This window comes from Solanum pennellii, chromosome 9, assembly GCF_001406875.1.
Source record: "Solanum pennellii chromosome 9, SPENNV200".
NCBI classification, from domain to species: domain Eukaryota; kingdom Viridiplantae; phylum Streptophyta; class Magnoliopsida; order Solanales; family Solanaceae; genus Solanum; species Solanum pennellii.
This window is the reverse complement of record NC_028645.1, coordinates 34,961,132-34,979,095: the sequence shown is the minus strand read 5'-3', so window position 1 is coordinate 34,979,095 and position 17,964 is coordinate 34,961,132. Positions and strand designations below refer to the sequence as shown.

General features: G+C 31.6%; 2 pseudogenes; one reads left to right on the top strand and one right to left on the bottom strand.

The window, feature by feature from the left end:
• Window positions 1–1,024: 1,024 nt before the first annotated feature.
• LOC107030873 lies at window positions 1,025–8,775 on the top strand (annotated as a pseudogene).
• A 1,184-nt stretch (window positions 8,776–9,959) lies between these two features.
• LOC107030750 lies at window positions 9,960–15,342 on the bottom strand (annotated as a pseudogene).
• Window positions 15,343–17,964: the final 2,622 nt, after the last annotated feature.

Genomic DNA, 17,964 nt, shown 5'->3' with positions numbered 1-17,964 from the left:
GTATTTGTGCACTTTGCTCTTTGATTTGGGTTAAATATATAACCCAAAGTAATTCATGAATATATTTTATTTTATGTTATTCACTTTAGGTATAATTATTGCTGACACCCAATTTTTGACCTCTACATTATTGATTAATCATCGAGCTTATTCAATTTCAAATGATTAAAAATAATATAGTTTACAAGTTATTTTAAATAGTTTTTTTATTTTAATAATCATTAAATAATATATGTGTTTTATAATTATGTATATAATTAGTATATTTTAAGAATATTCTAAAATCATCTCAAAAAGATTTTATCAGTGATGGTTATAATCTTGAATTAATGAGTTTTATGAAATTCAAAATACTTACAAGTTATTTTTTAAGTAAGTTTATCATTTTTAATATTTCTAATAATTTTAAACAATAAATATGTATATTTTTACAATCATATTATGTTATAAATATTTAAAATCATCACAAAAGATTTTACGTTTTAGTTAAATATTTTATTAATTCACTTTAGTTTAAGTCATAGTTATAATTGTGACTTAATTAATTTGTAATTAAATTAATTATTATATAACCAAATTAATTATTTTATTTCGTTAAGATTAAGAAGTTCCTTAATTATTTTATAAACGACGTCGGGCCACTTCCTAATTACCCAACTCCATCAGCCCAACTTCCTCAATTTCAATTTTTCTCCAACCTTCAGCCCATTCCAGTTTCCAGATTGACCGGACCTGCAGCAGCTGCCTCCCATCCCCCAGTTCCCCCTTTTCAGAAGTTGCCCCCATCTCTTCCACTTTTGCTTCAAAAAAGGCACATGAATTCGAATTTCAAATTCAAAAAATTCATTTGTTTCCCCCTCTTTCGATTCCAATCTCGGCCTATAAATATCTCTTTATTTCAATGTTTAGGGGAGAGAACTACAACAAAAATGACCATTAGCGACATTTAATTCTATTTTAGCGGCAATTGTCACTCTTTGTATATGTCCTTAAAGCCTTTAGCGATATTAGTTCTAATGACACTTGACTAATGCCGGTAAAGACTTTAACACTCTTTATTAGTGTTAATATTTAATGCCGCTAAAAGTTATTCTTGTTGTAGTTGAGGTTGGAACCGATAGATTTTTAACTTGTAAAAAACATAAGTTTATTCTATCAAATACATGAAAAATGAAGAGCTAGTTTTATTTAGTATTTATTCTCTGTTTTGCTCGAGTTAAGCTCAAGTGGTGGAAGTTGCTACATCGTTAAGCTCGTCGTTGCTCCAAGAAAGGTAATCCCGCTCCCTGTTGCAGTCTATTTCGATATAGCATCTTGTATGTTTAAACTTTTGTATATATTTTGATGTTAAATGCATATAGTTCCTCGTTTACTATTTTCATAGTGTCGTTTTCTCATGAATTTTTGGGCTGTAAGCATGATAAGAGCTCTTATAAAGCACCTTTTATATTCTATATCGGTCGTTATATTTGTTAGCTCAGTTCTGTATCTCCATAGTCAATTGAACCGCAGCTTCGTTTCACTCGAAATGACTTGACGATTATCTAGCTTCAACTTAGGATTTACTTGTTGCCATGGGATCTGCTTTCTTCACTTGGGTTGTGTTTCATTGGCTACTTATTAATGTCCAGAAGGTTAGTAAGTGCTAGTTCAAATTTGGACATAACATGAGTGGGCTGCATATCTCATTAGAATGCTAATACTAATTTTCTTTGTTGTTTTATTCCTTTTGATGTTTTTAATCATGATTTAATGTAGAGTAAATTGCTGATTTGTTAAATTTCTAATAGAGTAGTTGTGGTATTTGTTTTAGTGAAAAGAGTAGTTTTGTAGTTTTGTAATAGTAGCATATGATTCCCTGTAGCATGTCATCTGATAGTTAAATTTGATGAATTTTCTAAGTGTGATTATCTTCTCTTAATATCTGGTCATTGTGGGTCCTGTTTTCACTTGTCTGTAGCTTATCAAATTGATCATATTTGTAATTTGTTATCTCTCGATTGGTAATTAGTGATCATTTTTAGTTAAGTTTTAATGTTTCATCGTAAAGGGTGCTCAGATTATTCTTTCTTTTGGTTTGGTTGGGGTTCCTCTGTTAATTTTCTTCCTTTCTTTTTGTCACATGTGACATTTGGTAGTCTATTTGACTCTAATCTTTGCATTTTCCTAGTTTGAACCCTCTCAAGTCAGCCCCTGGTCACTGTTCTAAGATGAAAAATGATACACGGTGCAAAGGAAGCAAAATAAAGATCTCAGAAAGTTGAAAAAGAGATGATATGGATCTTGTATGCATTCACTATACATCGATATACTGATCGAGTGAAGCAAGATACAGGCAAAAATCGAATGAAATGTTTTAGGGGTTGAAATAGGCTGTAAAACTTTTATATGCGGTCCGATATACAGGAAAATTGATCAAGATACGACTCGTATACAACAGTATACACTCTACGTTTACACAGGATTTTAAAGAAAAAAAAGTGAAAATTACATAAACAAAGACCTTTTATTATATAGTTACCAATTTTAAGTATACTTTTCATTTTTTACCATTTTTGTCAACTTTTAGCTATATTAAATTAAAACAATTTTAGAACACATTTATTCCTTTTTATACAATTTTTAAACCAAGTAAAAACGTATTCGCTCATAAGTTATATCCTCTCTCGCTCTTTTCTTTCTCCTTCTCCTCGTCTATCCAAAAAATTAGGGTTTTCTGTTCTTTCTTCTCAATTTTTCTGCACAATTTTTAATGGAAGAATGTAATGGAAAATTTCTTAGAAGAAGTCCGCGGCTAGTGAGGGATATTGATACTTCGAATCCGAAAGTTTATAGAAGAAGTTGAAAGAAGCGTCAAGTTTCGTCTCCTACTTCTATGGATGAAGTTAATGACGATCCAAGTTTTAGTTTGGGAATCCCACAAATATCGAGTGAGCAGAACAATGAGGAGAAGAACAATGAGGAGCAGAACAATAAGGAGAAGAACAAGAATCAAAAGAAAGGTAAAAAACGAGTTAAAGAGGTTAAAATAGTGAAGAAATCAACAAAAATGTGTTAATTTGGCATCTACGTTGAAGAAAATCGTGGACAGTGATGATGATTCTGAGGATTTACCTCCACAATTTCAGTCAAAAAATTTTAAAAAAAATGGATTGGAAAAGAAAAAGTCTGTGAATGATGGAAAAACACGAAATCGTTTACCCAAAAGTTTCATTCTACCAAAGAGTAGATACTTGGTATGTACTAGTAGTATTTGAATCTATGTTTATATATTTTTCTTAGTTATTTGTTGTTTAGAAATGGTTGTATGTTGATTACTGCTTGTTTTTTAGATGTAGTACGTGAAATTCATCTTTAATTCAACTTTAGTATGACATAAGAAGTGAATAGAGCAGGTAGGATTCTGAGTGCTGACTTTAACTAGATTGGGATTTGAGTTTCCTAGTGTATTGAATATAGGAAGAATATATTAAGAGGCTATATATCAGGCTCATAGTTGGTTAACTATTAAAGTTCCTCAATGGTGCACCATGAGATTATAGCTGATTGGGTGACCGCTATATCAGCACAAATTCAACAACATTGTGTACCTGTAAATTCAAAATAACAATAAGATGCTTACCAGATCTTATGTCCTCCCCAACTTGAAATTTCTACTTTCTGATATTGTATTTTGTAGCATATCCCCCTATCCAAAACCTCCCTAAAACAAAAAAAAAAAAAGGAAAGAAACAAATCAAGTTATGAAAAGTATCTCTGGAGATTTGTCCAATTCCACGTTACAGAACTATTGTCATGTTAGTTTGTTATTGTCTTACTAGTGTTGTTTTACTTATCATTCCTTCTCAATATGATTCTAAATTAATAATTAGATTTGACCATTAACCTGTTTATTTTAGTTTTTCTTACTGATGGCAAATTGATTTGTCTTGTAACTGCATCTCTGTAATCTTTCTGATCAACTTTGTGAATAGATCTTAGAGAGGAGAGTTGGCTTGTGAATGTATGATGTGTTGGTGTTGCAGTTCATTTAGGATAACAAACTCAAGATCAAACATGCTCCTTCTCACTGCCTTAGTTTTCGTCTTAAACTTTTCAAGGGGCATGAACACGATATGAGTTGAAGCCTTTAACTATATCATTGTTTAGGCTGCTTGTGTTAAAGTTGATAAGTTGTTTTCAGATTTGGAACTAGAAGTGGTCATTGTGTAATTCAACTTTAATTCATCTTTTAGTCAACTGATTACTACCTCTCTTTGATACATAGTATGTGAAATTCATCTTTAATTCATCTTTTGTATGTAGTAACACATTTTTAATTCATGTTTAATGCATTTGCAGGATAGTAAATTCTCGAAACATCCGAATGTTGTGTATATTCCGAGTAGGTGGTCATCTTACACTAATCATAGTGTGATTGAACAAATCAAACTATCTTTATCTAATAAACAACTTGAGTTGTTTAGGAATACATGTTCTGGGTACTTTTTTGACCTTCCAAAATCGAGCACATAACTACAGTTTATTCATTGTCTTATAAATAGAGAGTTAAAACACACACCAGATGTTGTGTTTGCTATTGAAATAAATAATAAAAAGTTATTTTTCTGTCTTAGAGAATTTGGGATAGTCACGGGCTTAAACTGTGTTAGTGTTAGTGATGACACTTCTATCAATGTTCTCAATTCTAGATGTTGTTTGATGAGTAGTTATTTTCCGAAAAAATCACAGTTCCAAAGAGTCACTACGTACACTGTTTTTAGCTAAAAAATTCATAGATGATAACTAAGTTGTTCCATTGGTTGTTCTATACTTCAGTAATGATTTTTTATTTTCATAAGAGGATAACGAATACCAAATTAGCAATAGAGATTTTTACCTTGTGGAAAATGAAAAATTCAATTCATATCCGTGGGATTTAGATGTCTATAAAAAGTTTTCTGATTCTGTGAGACATGAGCTTAAGTCAAAACATAAGTACTATAGAATTGGTGGCTTGCCTCTTGCTCTTCAAATTTGGATATTTGAGTGTTGTTCAAAGGTTGATGAAGATATAGCTATTCGGGTTGCTGACTCTATTCCAAGAATCTTGAATTGGAAGACAATTGCCGAAAGTCCATGGCTAAAATATATTGAGAAATGTATCTTTATGCCTAAAAAAAAGGCATTTGTACAAAGTCAATACATTTTATTACATTGTTTATTTCAACTCAAGTTACTATATCTAATTTTATTTTGTGTATTTGGTGTTTTAGTTTGATAACATAGTGGCTAGTGAAGATGAAGTATCCAAATTCAGGCTTCCTGAACCTCGTGATTACCATGCTGAAATTTTGAAATTGGAGCCTAAAGGATCAAGTCATGATATATACATTTTGACCAATGAAGTCATAAAATTGAGAAAAGAGCTTGTAAAAGTATACACAAACTCGACTTTAGGCTTTTTATTTTAAAACTGTTATTTTTTTAATATCTGCGTTATGGTTTAATATCTATTAGGTGAAAGAAAATAACAAAGCGCTTGAAGAGAAGATTGATTTAGGATTCAATCAAATCAAAGAATTTGTGGTGAACTCAAACAAACAATTATTGGAGGATATTTTTTTGCTGTTTGCTAAGAGTGGTTGTAGCAGCTTTGTTAGTTGAGAAGTCAGGGAACCATCTAAAAAGCAGGCTGATGAGACATTTTCGGATGGATTAGATTTTAAAGGAGATTCGTTTATATTTTCAGTACATTTCTGTTATATTCATAATATAATTTTAATAAATAGTCTAGTAACTTCTTCCAGTTAATCTAGAAGTGACACGAATTTGATATTTCATTTCCAGTTAATTTTGATATGTTTTTTTTATAATATGTTAATTGCATATACAACATTTTCTCCCCGTGTTGATACATCTGTAAATGAATCGAGAGGGAACGATGCTCATGTTATGGGATCATATCAAAATGAAGAATCTCAAGTGCTTAGAACTTCAGTTAGATTTGTTGATGTTGAAAATTATGAAAGAGTATCAAGTAAAATAGGTAATGAAGGATTTTATACAAATATATTACATATTTCATATATTTTAATTCAATTATGTTATTTTAAATGTTCTTGTTATGTACAGATGAAGATGTTGCAGAAAATTCTATTGAAAAAACTCTGTCAGAGGTTGTTGTTGATATAAATGGTATTAATTTTCTTAACTTCAACTAAACTTCTTTTGTTTTATTTTGATAACATTATTAAAATATTTCTTTTGCTTACAGTCTAAGAGTCAGCTGATGTGAATACACTTGGTGCGAAACCTGATGGTAATGTAGTAAAAAAAACAACATAAATAAGTGTTGCATCTGTTGATTGTAAATTAATCAATATATCTATTATATGAAGATGCAACAGAGGATTGTCAAAAACCTTTGCATACTCTTGATGACTTTATTTTACTTGATAAAGATCTTTCTCAGATCAATAGGACTGAAGAATCTTATCTAAAAAAAGAGCTCATGTTGATCAAAACAAAAAGAAAGTGTCACCGAAGAAACGTGGCAGAAAGAAAAATTCAGGAAAGTTAATAACATCTCCCTTCACACAACATTTCGAATCAGGAGGAACTTTATGTGTTACACGTCAGATTTTTGAGACAAAACATCCTTTTCTATTTGCAACCGGAGGAGATAATAGATCCAATTTGATCGATTCATTCACTAAGTGGCTTTATACGAGTACAAAAAAGAGATAATTCATTTTGAAGTTTTTTGGATAATTTTTCTATTCAGAATATATACAAGCTTAATTCAACTTGTGGAACGCTCTGTACCTCTTCTTTAATTTTGTATTTGCCTCTTTTTTAGTTGTTGCTGTCTCGGTTTTGAGTATTTTTTAATTTTTGTTCTGTTTTGATAGGGAAAGAAACCTTATACAAATGCTCTTAATGTTATCAATCCAGCATTTGAATTGGGTATCTGTACGGTAGATGAAAGACTCTGATTTTTCAAACTGGCACATTCTGGACAACAATGGTGTGATGAGGTTTGCTATATAAATTTTAGTTGGACGTTAATATTTCTTTGATTCTTTTTATTTCTCAATCTTGAGTTTTCCTTTGTGTCTTCATAAGATTACTTCAAGGATATTCTGTGACATTTTCAGGAAAAACAGGTGTCTTTTGATACTTTTAAGTTTATTTTATGTTATCAAAGATTCCTCGTCTAATTTTCTTCTTCAAAAATGTTAGAAGTTTGATTTCTTGCTTTGACTCTTAATTATTTTTTTCTCATACATTTAACTAGCTTATCTTGATGAAGCCTAGTTAATGTTCATAGTATTCTAGTGGTATGTAGTTTTTATTTTCCTCTTTTTGGCCTAATTTCTTGCAACTTTCTTTTGTTTGAGGCGCTATTGTATTGTATAAATCTATAAATTGATGGTAGCTGGTTATTTCTTCTTCTACTTTTTTTTTTACTTTGGAAAAAGATATGTATACCAAAATTACAAAACCCAACTTGGTGGAATATGTTGATTTCTTCATATATTTGATTCTTGGAGCTAAATATCCTCTTTTTGTTTTTGTTTTTTGATATTCTTTGGTTCATCTATCCTTTTTTATTTACTGTTGATTCTCAGTTAGAACATTAATTTGGCATATTTGATTTATCAAGACTGGAGTGTTTTTTAGGATAGATTGTATCTAGAAGGACTGATTAGTGATTATCATAAATTTGGATCAAGTACAATACTGATCTTTGGAATTTGAAGACAGATAATTGCTGCAGAACCATTTAACAGCAATAGTGTACGCCCCCGTTGACTGAACTTTTCATAGCACTAATGATTCGGCTATGCCATCCCTTGTTCTTTGGCACATTATGTAGTTTTAGCCCAAGATCTTCTGATAGTTAGCCAATCAACATTATTTGTGTACTCAACGTATTCCTTCTTGGTTAATTGAATGTTTGTTTGTTGAGACTGTTTCTTCTTACATTTCAATCTATTTTTTTTGCAGCATATTGATGTCATTTTTATTACCTAAGAAACAAAGGAAAATACGAAACCAATAGTAATGTTCGATTATAACAACTGATTGTGTTTTCAAGACAAAGATTACTAATTCTTTCTTTAAACTTTGTGATGTTCATGAGGATAAGAAGAACTTTAAAGTAAAAGATTCTGATGATATTGTTCGGTATATATGTGAACGTCGTTTGTTGGCAAGTACCTCGTGGGATAAAGTGGATTTATTTTTATTCCACTAAACATTAAAGAGAATCGTCACTGCATTTTTGTGGTGTTTGATATTGGGCAAAGGCTTGGAGGTGTATGATTCATTTCCGACAAGGGGTAGGATGAATTTAGAGGTAAAAAATATTGTTGAGATGCTTTCAGTTGTTTTACCATATTATTTAAGTGTGGTCAAGTTTTATGATAAGCATCCTGAATTGAAGGCAACACCAAAATACAGTGAGATAAATTAGTTCGAGAAAATTGAGTTTCATTTCATAACTAAAGGTGTTCCCAGACAACAAGAAGACTCGTTGTAAGTATTATCAAATAGGTATTTTTTTTGTATTAAATCAATATTTTGATAACAATTTTATATTGAATTTTGAAAGGATTGTGGAGTTTTCGTTGCTGCATTTGCGGATTTTGTAAGTAATGGACAATATATTATAAATCAACAAGTAAAGGCAGACATTCTCCGGAAGAGATTTGGAGCTATATATGGAAATATGCAAGAAGAAAGCAAGCGAGTGATCTTCAAAGTGAAGACGAAAGACCAGTTAGATAAAGGAATATAATTATATTAGTTAGTATGACTATGAAATATATATAATGTAAAACAATTTGTAGTTACTATGGCTATGAAAAACTATATTGGTCTATTTTGTAAGTCTTGGTATTATATACCTAACTGTGTTGTTTATATGTAAGTCTTCTATTTGAAGTTGTTCCTTCTTTGTGTCCTTATTGATGTTGTCATGGTAATTGTTTAATGATTTTCAAGTAAACAGAGCATACTCAACACTAACCTTTAAAATTTTCACAAGTGAATTAAACTTGAATTAAAGTTATATTACACAAATGCTAACAAGTGAATTAAACCTGAATTAAAGTCATATTTTGCACAAATGCTAACAAGGGAATTAAACCTAAGCTAAAGTTGTATTACACAAATAATAACAAGTGAATTAAATTTTGAATTAAAGCTACATTACACAAATACTAATAAGTGAACTAAACCTAAATTAAAGTGGTATTATACAAATGCTAACAAGTGAACTAAACCTAAACTAAAGTTGTATTACACAAATGCTAACAAGTGAATTAAACTTGAATTAAACCTGAATTAAAGTCCATTCTTGACACATACCCGAAATTATAGCATTTCAAAAAATTCTATCTCTCTTAGACATTCCATCAAACAACACTCTTGCACTGCAAACATCACCACACTTAACATACATTGTAACCAATGCATTAACAACATCGATTTCTAAATCATAGCTGAAACGTATTACATAAGCACGTATCTCTCTACCCTTTCTCCAATCAGGTTAACCCCCACATGTCCTCAAGACAGAAGGAAAAGTATAGACATTAGTCCTAATTCCAACTCACAACATCCGTTGATACAAATCCAAAGCCTCATCAAAATACTTATTTTCACAAAAACATATCAAAAACACATCCCTTTCCTCCATTTCCCAAAAACATACCAAAAACACATTCCTTTCCTCCATTTCCCTAAAAACATATCAAGCATCACCCAAATTCCCCAACCTACAAACATACTCAGCAAGACATTTCCAAGCCTCAAGCTCAACTGGGTCATTCAAATTAAATCTTACAACAAAAAGAAATTAAAAAATAAAAAAAATAAGATTCCAGTAAACTATATCATTTCATCTATATATCATATCAAATGTAACTATACACATAGAAACATTCCAGTAAACTGAATAACATGAGATTGCACAACTAAGAAATCATTCTATTAAACTGAATAACACGAGATTGCGAAACTAAAAATATAAACCATATAACCAAACATGATCCAAATTCGTAGAGTCAATGAGCTTCTAAAACAAACTGCTAAAACAAATTTTTTTTTTATTCTTGATCATAAGGCCTGACATTTTTGCAAGTCTTCCTGTTTTGATCATGTTGTCCACAATTGCTGCATGTAATTTTCGCCTTCTTGAATCTATCTTCTCTCAGTTGAGTATGTTTTATATTTTTTGGCCTTCCCGGAGTTCTCTTTCCATGAGGTGGAAGTACAACATCTTCAAGAACATGTGTTGGTGTGTTTCATGTACTTCCATTTGGCAGGGGATCCATTTGAAATTGATATTTCAACAATAAATTTTTTCTTGTATAGTAAGCCGAACAATATTTCTCATAAGCAGTGTGTTTTATTGTTAAAATGGACAAAGCATGTGGACATGGTAACTCATCCAATTGAAATCTCCCACATGTGCATGTACGTTGTTGAAGAAATACTGTGAATTGTGTAATATCATCAAGTACGGTATACACATACTTATTTGTCCCTACAACCTATGAAAAGGAAACAAATATAATCAAGAGAGATGTTAGATATGAATCCAAAGAAAAAATACTAGCAAACAGATTACGCATACCTTTAATTTCTCTGATGCAGTTTTATTGCGCCGCAATATATTTTCATACTTTTTTCCAAGGTGAAAACCTGAAAATATCGCCTCTGATCTGTTATTGTTATTTCATTTTTGTACAAGTTGTCTCATGATTTCCAAGAATTGCATGACTATAAGATCTTTGGCGTGTCTTGTTCGTGAAGACTGATTCTGTTATATTTGATGTCATCATTCAAGTTCTTTTTACTTCAGCATGCACACGTGACCATTTGTTGTATCCATTTTTCAACAAGTAATCTTTGATCCTCTTATCTATCTTCTCAACCATTGTCATACAATGATTAAATTTTATCATGGTGTATGTTTTTGCCATAGAGTAGAACAACTCAGTGACCCTTTGTTGACTTCTTCTGAAATTTTTCATTATGTTTTGTCGAAAGAGCCACGTACACGCAAAAGGAGGTACTTCATCATAAATTGTTGAAACTGCCTTAATAATGCTTGCATGTCTATCGAAAACGATACACATATGGTTGACTGAATGCATCTCTGAATTGCTCAAAAAAACACCTCCAAGATATATCATTCTCTAAAATCGATAATAGCATAAGCAAGTGGAAGTATACTCCCTGCACTATGTACACTTTGTTTAATACAATTTTACTGCAATATAATTTACTTTTAATACATAGTTCAAAAATTCAATATAGAAAACACTAGTATCATATTCGAAAGTCTGACCTGCTACATTTAAGGTATTAGCGGTTAGCAGTGTCCCTTTGTATGCTCCTTTTAAGAAAGTTCCATCAACAACAATTGGTGTACAATATTTTCAACCTTTTATCGAGGTGAACAAAGCTACAAACAAATATAAAAAACGGTCATCCTCTGATTTGTGCATTTTTATATGAGAACCAGGGTAAGATGCCTCTAGTATGTGAAAGTAGCTTGGCAACTTTGCATATGATTGAATTGGATCACCCCGGATTAATTCAAGAGTTGCTTCTTTAGCTCTCCAAGCTTGCATATATGTGAGTCGCACACCATATTCATCTAACATGTCACGTTGTATGTCTTTTGGTGTGTAAATAACATCTGGTTCAGCACATTTACCCACAATAACACTCCCAACAACACTCTTAGTTACTAGACTTTTCGATAATGAATTATATAGCAACAAACATGTGTGTTCGCTTTCAAATTCTCTAATCTTGAATATTTCTGATTTGTTCAAGCTTGAAGCTCGTAAAATCCAACTGCAGCTTTCTCCGGTGTATCGAATAGCTGTAGAAAAAATATTAATACACAATAAATAATTTAAAGTGACTTGAATTTAGGTCTTACCTGATTACGCTTGATCTTGTTGTCTTGAATTGAAAATGATTAAGAATGGAATGTTTTTTTAGTGCAATGGTGAGGACATATTTATTCTTATACACTTGATCTTTCTCAAAAAAAAGAATGATTGGGATTAACAATGATGCCTGGTGTTAATTCTTCTAGCTCATTAACTTCCTCACATGATCCGAATCTAATTAACCCTATTGCTTCATCAATACCATTAAATGTATTAGAGAAGTATGAATTGTGTATAACCCTCATATCTCCTGAAGTGTCTGAACACAAAAATGGAATGAGTGCAGGATTAGTCTCAAAGTTGACTGGTTCAGTTGTTGTGACACATAAAAGGTATCTTGTAATATCTCGATGTTCCTTTTTGGTTTCAAGATATACCTTTACCCTCATATCATTATGAATTTGAATTGGAGGAGACTTTTTATCAATTTGATATTTGATTTCAACCTTACTTGTTGATGTGTCTATTGAAAATTGAGTAGCAATTACAGAAACGACGGTAGCAAACATTGACTCTGTGTGTATCAACACACCATCTGCCAAGTAGTTAATATATTTGTTGTTAGGATCCCATCGTCCATTGAAGTAAAGCATCACCGCTAGATTAGTCATATTTTTCTGCACATCATCAAAAAGTGTATTACTAATATTAAAAGACTAGAGAGAGACATATAGACTAATCTGCTAGAAGAGCACCACTTTGCTAACAACTGAATTAAACCTGAATAAAAATTTTATTACATAAATGCTAACATGTGAATTAAATTTTTATTTATTGTGATCATGACTTGCATATAAATAAGTCAGAAATTGAATTACACAAATGTTAACAAGTGAATTAAACCTGAATTGAAGTTGTATTACACATATGCTAACAAGTGAACTAAAACTGAATTGAAGTTGAATTACAAAGATGATAACAAGTGAATTAAACTTGAATTAAAGTTGCATTACGCAGATGCTAACAAGTGAACTAAAACTTAATTGAAGTTGAATTACGCAGATGCTAAAAAGTGAATTAAACTTGAATTAAAGTTGAATTACACAGATGCTAACAAGTGAATTAAAAATGAATTAAAATTGTACTACACAGATGCTAACAAGTGAAATAAACCTGAACGAAAGCTGTATTACACAAATGCTAACAAGTGAACTAAAATTGAATTTAAGTTGTATTACACAAATGCTAACAAGTGAACTAAACCTGAATTAAAGTTGTATTACACAGATGCTACAAGAGATCATACCGATTAGAGAAGAGAACTGAATACCAGACATTCACAGGAACTTGAATCAAACGAAATCTCAACATAAATTAACAAACAAAAAGGCTTCCACACAAAAAAAAAGAAATTAAACTTTTAAGACCACATTTGAAAGCGCGCATTAAAGGATCAGTTAAGTGCAAAGGAGACCAACAAAAACCGCAGATTATAGTCCGGCACCCTAAACGAACAGAGCTTACTCAACACTAACCTTTAAATTGTAATGGCGAGAGAAAATTGAAGTCCGGCACCCTAAACGAATAGAGCTTACTCAACACTAACCTTTAAATTGCAATGGCGAGAGAAAATTAAAGTCGCCGGAGAGAAATCGCCGGAAAGAAAATTGCAATCACGAGAGAGAAAATTGCATGGGCGTGAATCGCGAGCGTGGAAAAATTTTGGGGCGAGAGAAAAACTATGAAGTTAAATATTCAATTAAATTGACATTTATTGTTAAAAAAATAATGCTGACAATTATGCTATTTATTTTTTAAAAAAGTAGACACACAAATTATTTCCCCTGAAAAAATGAGGCCCCAGCCCAATACAATTGCAGCAGTAGCCCAATTAGCTGGGCAGTGGGGGTTTGGGGCCAAGAATAGCCCAAACTCATTATTTTCTTGCTTGATTTAATTGACCAAGTTGGTTAGAATTATTATAGGGAAACTTACATAAATTTATAAAAATGATTCAAATAAATTCTAATAAATCTAATTTTTGTTAAAAGTTTAATCACTTGCGTTTTAATATTAATGTTTCATTAAGGTTCCATTTTCTTAAAAAATAAAAACTGTTCTTTGTTTAACTATTTTCTCAAAGTTAATTGAATATTATAAAATATATATTAAATCATTTTCCTAAAATAAATCAAAATAAATTTTAACCAAGTCATAAGAGAACCGTGCGTTATCTGGCGCTTCAAATGCCTTAAAAAACCTTCTTGAAGCGTAAATAAGAACATCTTATCAATCTTCTCTAAATTTTTAAAGACATAATATGTTAGAGTCTTTTAAAATTAAATTTTCTTAATTTCTTTTTAAAAATATTAAGTGACGACTCTTTCTAAGTAATTTTTTAAAAATGTTTTATACTTGAAATATTTCGAAAAGTGATTCTCTAAATATAGTAAAATCACGGCATAACAACTATAATAAACAAAATAATACTCGGTAGCTAAAAGAATTATAAAGAAAACAACAATTAACTCTTTTTATAGAATACGATGATATCTCTTACTTATATAATATATATCATTACATCTGGGTTGTCCATATAACTTATAACACTATCTATTAGTTCTGGCATATTAGTCATACGACTTATTAAATTACAATAAGGTTGTTTAATCCTAACAAAAGAGTTTTCTGCCTTTAGTCCCTTCAAAACAAAAATAGGTGGAACTGTCCATTCTTCAAAAAGTTTATCATCTTTTAGCCTTAGTCCTTCCCGAGCTAATAGGTCAGCCACCATATTTTGTTTGCAAATGAAGCTTATTTAAAAATTTTTTATTGAATCTATTATTTAACCAAGTGTAACGATTACCTTAAACCTCAAAACAATAAATTCACAATAATCCTTTGTAGTAGAACTGTTGAGGGGGTTTCAGTCTAGTTTGTCAAGTTTATTTAGAGACTCGTTAAAGTCACCACGATATGTATATGTAGGTTATCCCCTAGTTTTTTTCTGAAGTAATGGTAGAAATTGGCATAAATATAACTAAATAGACAAATCATTGTTGTCACTTACCTTGATCATTGCATGTATTTCTTAACGACAATTATTTCTATTCTTGTTTGATTTGTAAAAGTAGTGCTTAGGGGGTTGCTTATCCTTTGTTAGATATTTAAAATAAAATGAAAAATACCTTCTTTACGAATTCTTGTATGGAAATTCAACAAAGCTTGAGGTGTGTTGTACACCGTCTTTGAAGATTTTTCACCCGATGTAGCTTTATTATCCAAGATACACAAGGTCTTCTAGTATAAAACTAGTAGCTCGAAACTAACAACGATCCACAGAAGAAAAATTAGCACACTATTATATAAAAAGAATATAAAAGAGGGAATTTCACATGATCTCATTCTCTATATGTAAAAGGAGACATGGGTTTATATAGATGAGAATCATCTCATCAGCATGACTCATGAGCTAGAAAGTTCCAACGGTTATATACAAATTAGTGATAGTCAAAAGTTATTATTAAATATCATTAATTAGCCATGAAGACTAACCACCTAATTTTGAAACTGACACGAAAATGAATTCAATTGATAATAAAGAATTGAATGGTCGTTGAAAATGTGATAATTTGTGATAATGTCAAAGTTCCTTTTGAGATACTAGAATGGTGTTTTATAGAGAGTGCAATGGGAGTCTGGGTTTAATAAAATGTGGGATATGACTCATTATTTAGCACATGTTCAATCGGTTCATCTTGTCCCAAGCAACATCTGAGTGATATAATTACTATTTCATTTATTAAATTAACTCATTTTGATTATTCACCCAATTAATACCTCATACAACAACTATTAAATTTAAAAAAAGAACATTTAAACCAATAGTTTTAATAATACATAAATTTTAAACTAACGATAAAGATATTATCAGAGTAAGTTCCGAAACGGCTTCTACATTCGGTCAAATTCTTACTCTTGTAACTACTTGATCTGTTGTTACTAAGGGTCACCTAGTGTGGAGTCTCAGAGCTCTAAAAGTGTGGTCAGAGAATTTTTAAAATTTGATCATGTAATTATTTTTGCGAAAATTGATTTAGGTCAGGCTGGTGTCAACCCGTCATATCAGGAGGCTTCCCTCTATGGAGGCGCCGCTATAACAATCTGCCAACATTGTAGGAGGTGACAGAAAATCTACAACATAATCAAAGTGTTATTTTTTTTTTAATTTTTCTCCCACTTCTAATATGAAAAGAAAAATAGATAAGGGCTACTCCAAAAATCCCCAAAGGCACCAAGGGCAAGAGATCAGTTAGGTAGTAGATTTACGGTACAAGGAAGGTGGAAACCTAAGGGGGTTTCGGTTCTTCTGCACCATGATTTGTTGTTATAGAGTCAAACATTCATGTGCAAGATTCATTAGGTTATGCTTGACGGCTAAGTAGGCTAGGTTTTCTTTAACTAAGTAAGTAGATCTATTTTACTCATTATATCTTGTACATCTTTGGAGATTACATGCATAGGACTTTGGGAACCGAGTCATGATGGTTATAGGTTGTTATACTTATTAAAGCAAGAGATGTGATACTGACTAGTGGTGGTTCTCTAATTCTTGTTTAGACTTCAGTTCCCTTGTTAGGATGGTATGTGGTGTCCTTTAGATATAGGTATGCATGTGTCACATTCCGAAATCACATCGTAGAAGATATGGCATTCTTGGAATGTAATCGACGTACTTGACCTCTCGGAGGTCTTGAACAAGCCCTTTCGTATCGTTCATCGCATATAAACATATCAAAAGTAGTGTGGAATTAAAACTTTTCACACGAATATCATAAAACATCTTTGATATAAAACTCATAGGAATTATCAAGTCTCATTTCAGCAAATCTTAGACACGAGAATACTTTGGGACACGGCCCATACACAATAGAAATGTAGTACTACTAAGTCTATTACAATAATGAAAGACATCTATGCCCTCGAGTCAAATGAGGACATACTTCAACTTCACTTGAATGATGCTACGATCCAAGTCTTGCTTTTCAAATGCTCCTCACCTACTAACCACTATAGAGATAGATAAAAGCATGGAATTAGTACAAACACATATACTAAGTATGGCATAATACATAAAATCATGAAAACGGACATTTATTAGAAATATGCATCTTTTTCATTTAAATATCATATCATAAGAACATGAATAACATTTAACACCTTAGAAACGCATAAGATAACATTTTAGCAATTTAGTACATTTTTAGTAACATTGTAGTGAACTCATGCCAAGTTACAGTGAACTAACTATTAGGATCGAATCCACACACACACACTTGATGAATGAAGAACACAAGAACTTTTGAGAGAGAGAGAGATTAGAGATCTAGAGAGAAAGAGAGAAACCAATATTTCGTGGTAACACTCTGTTGGTAAACTTTCATGGCGGTGAGGTATATATTAATAATTCAGAGTATATTTAGTTTATGAGAATAAATAGTACAGCCTAATATATGACAGTACATCAAATATTAATCAGGCTCCATTAACTAACAATTCTCCCACTTGGAGACTGATTCAGTCATCCAAAAAATACATTCTCAAAAAAAATCTCTTCATCATCAACATCTTTACCGCACCGCAACATCTGTAGTAACAACTACAGAAGACCAACCGAGGTTTTGCATAACCCAGTTTCCCAACATTAACACATTTCGTCAACATGTCTGCCAGGTTCTTTGCACCCTCTATCTTCTCCAAGCACATATCACCATCCTCCACTGCCCTGCGAGTGAAATGGTACGGCCTTCTGATGTGCTTTGTCTTCGAATGATAGACTGAATTTTTCACCAACTGTATGGCACTCTGGCTATCTGAGTAAAGAATCTTCTCGCTATGCTTCTTGCCCAATTCCTCCAAATATCTGTCAGCCATATCATCTCTTTCCCAGCTTCAGCTATTGCCACATACTCAGCTTCAGTAGATGAAAGAGAAACACACTTTTGAAGCCTGGACATCCAACTCACTGTTGTTCCACCTATGGTGTAAATGTACCCGGATGTAC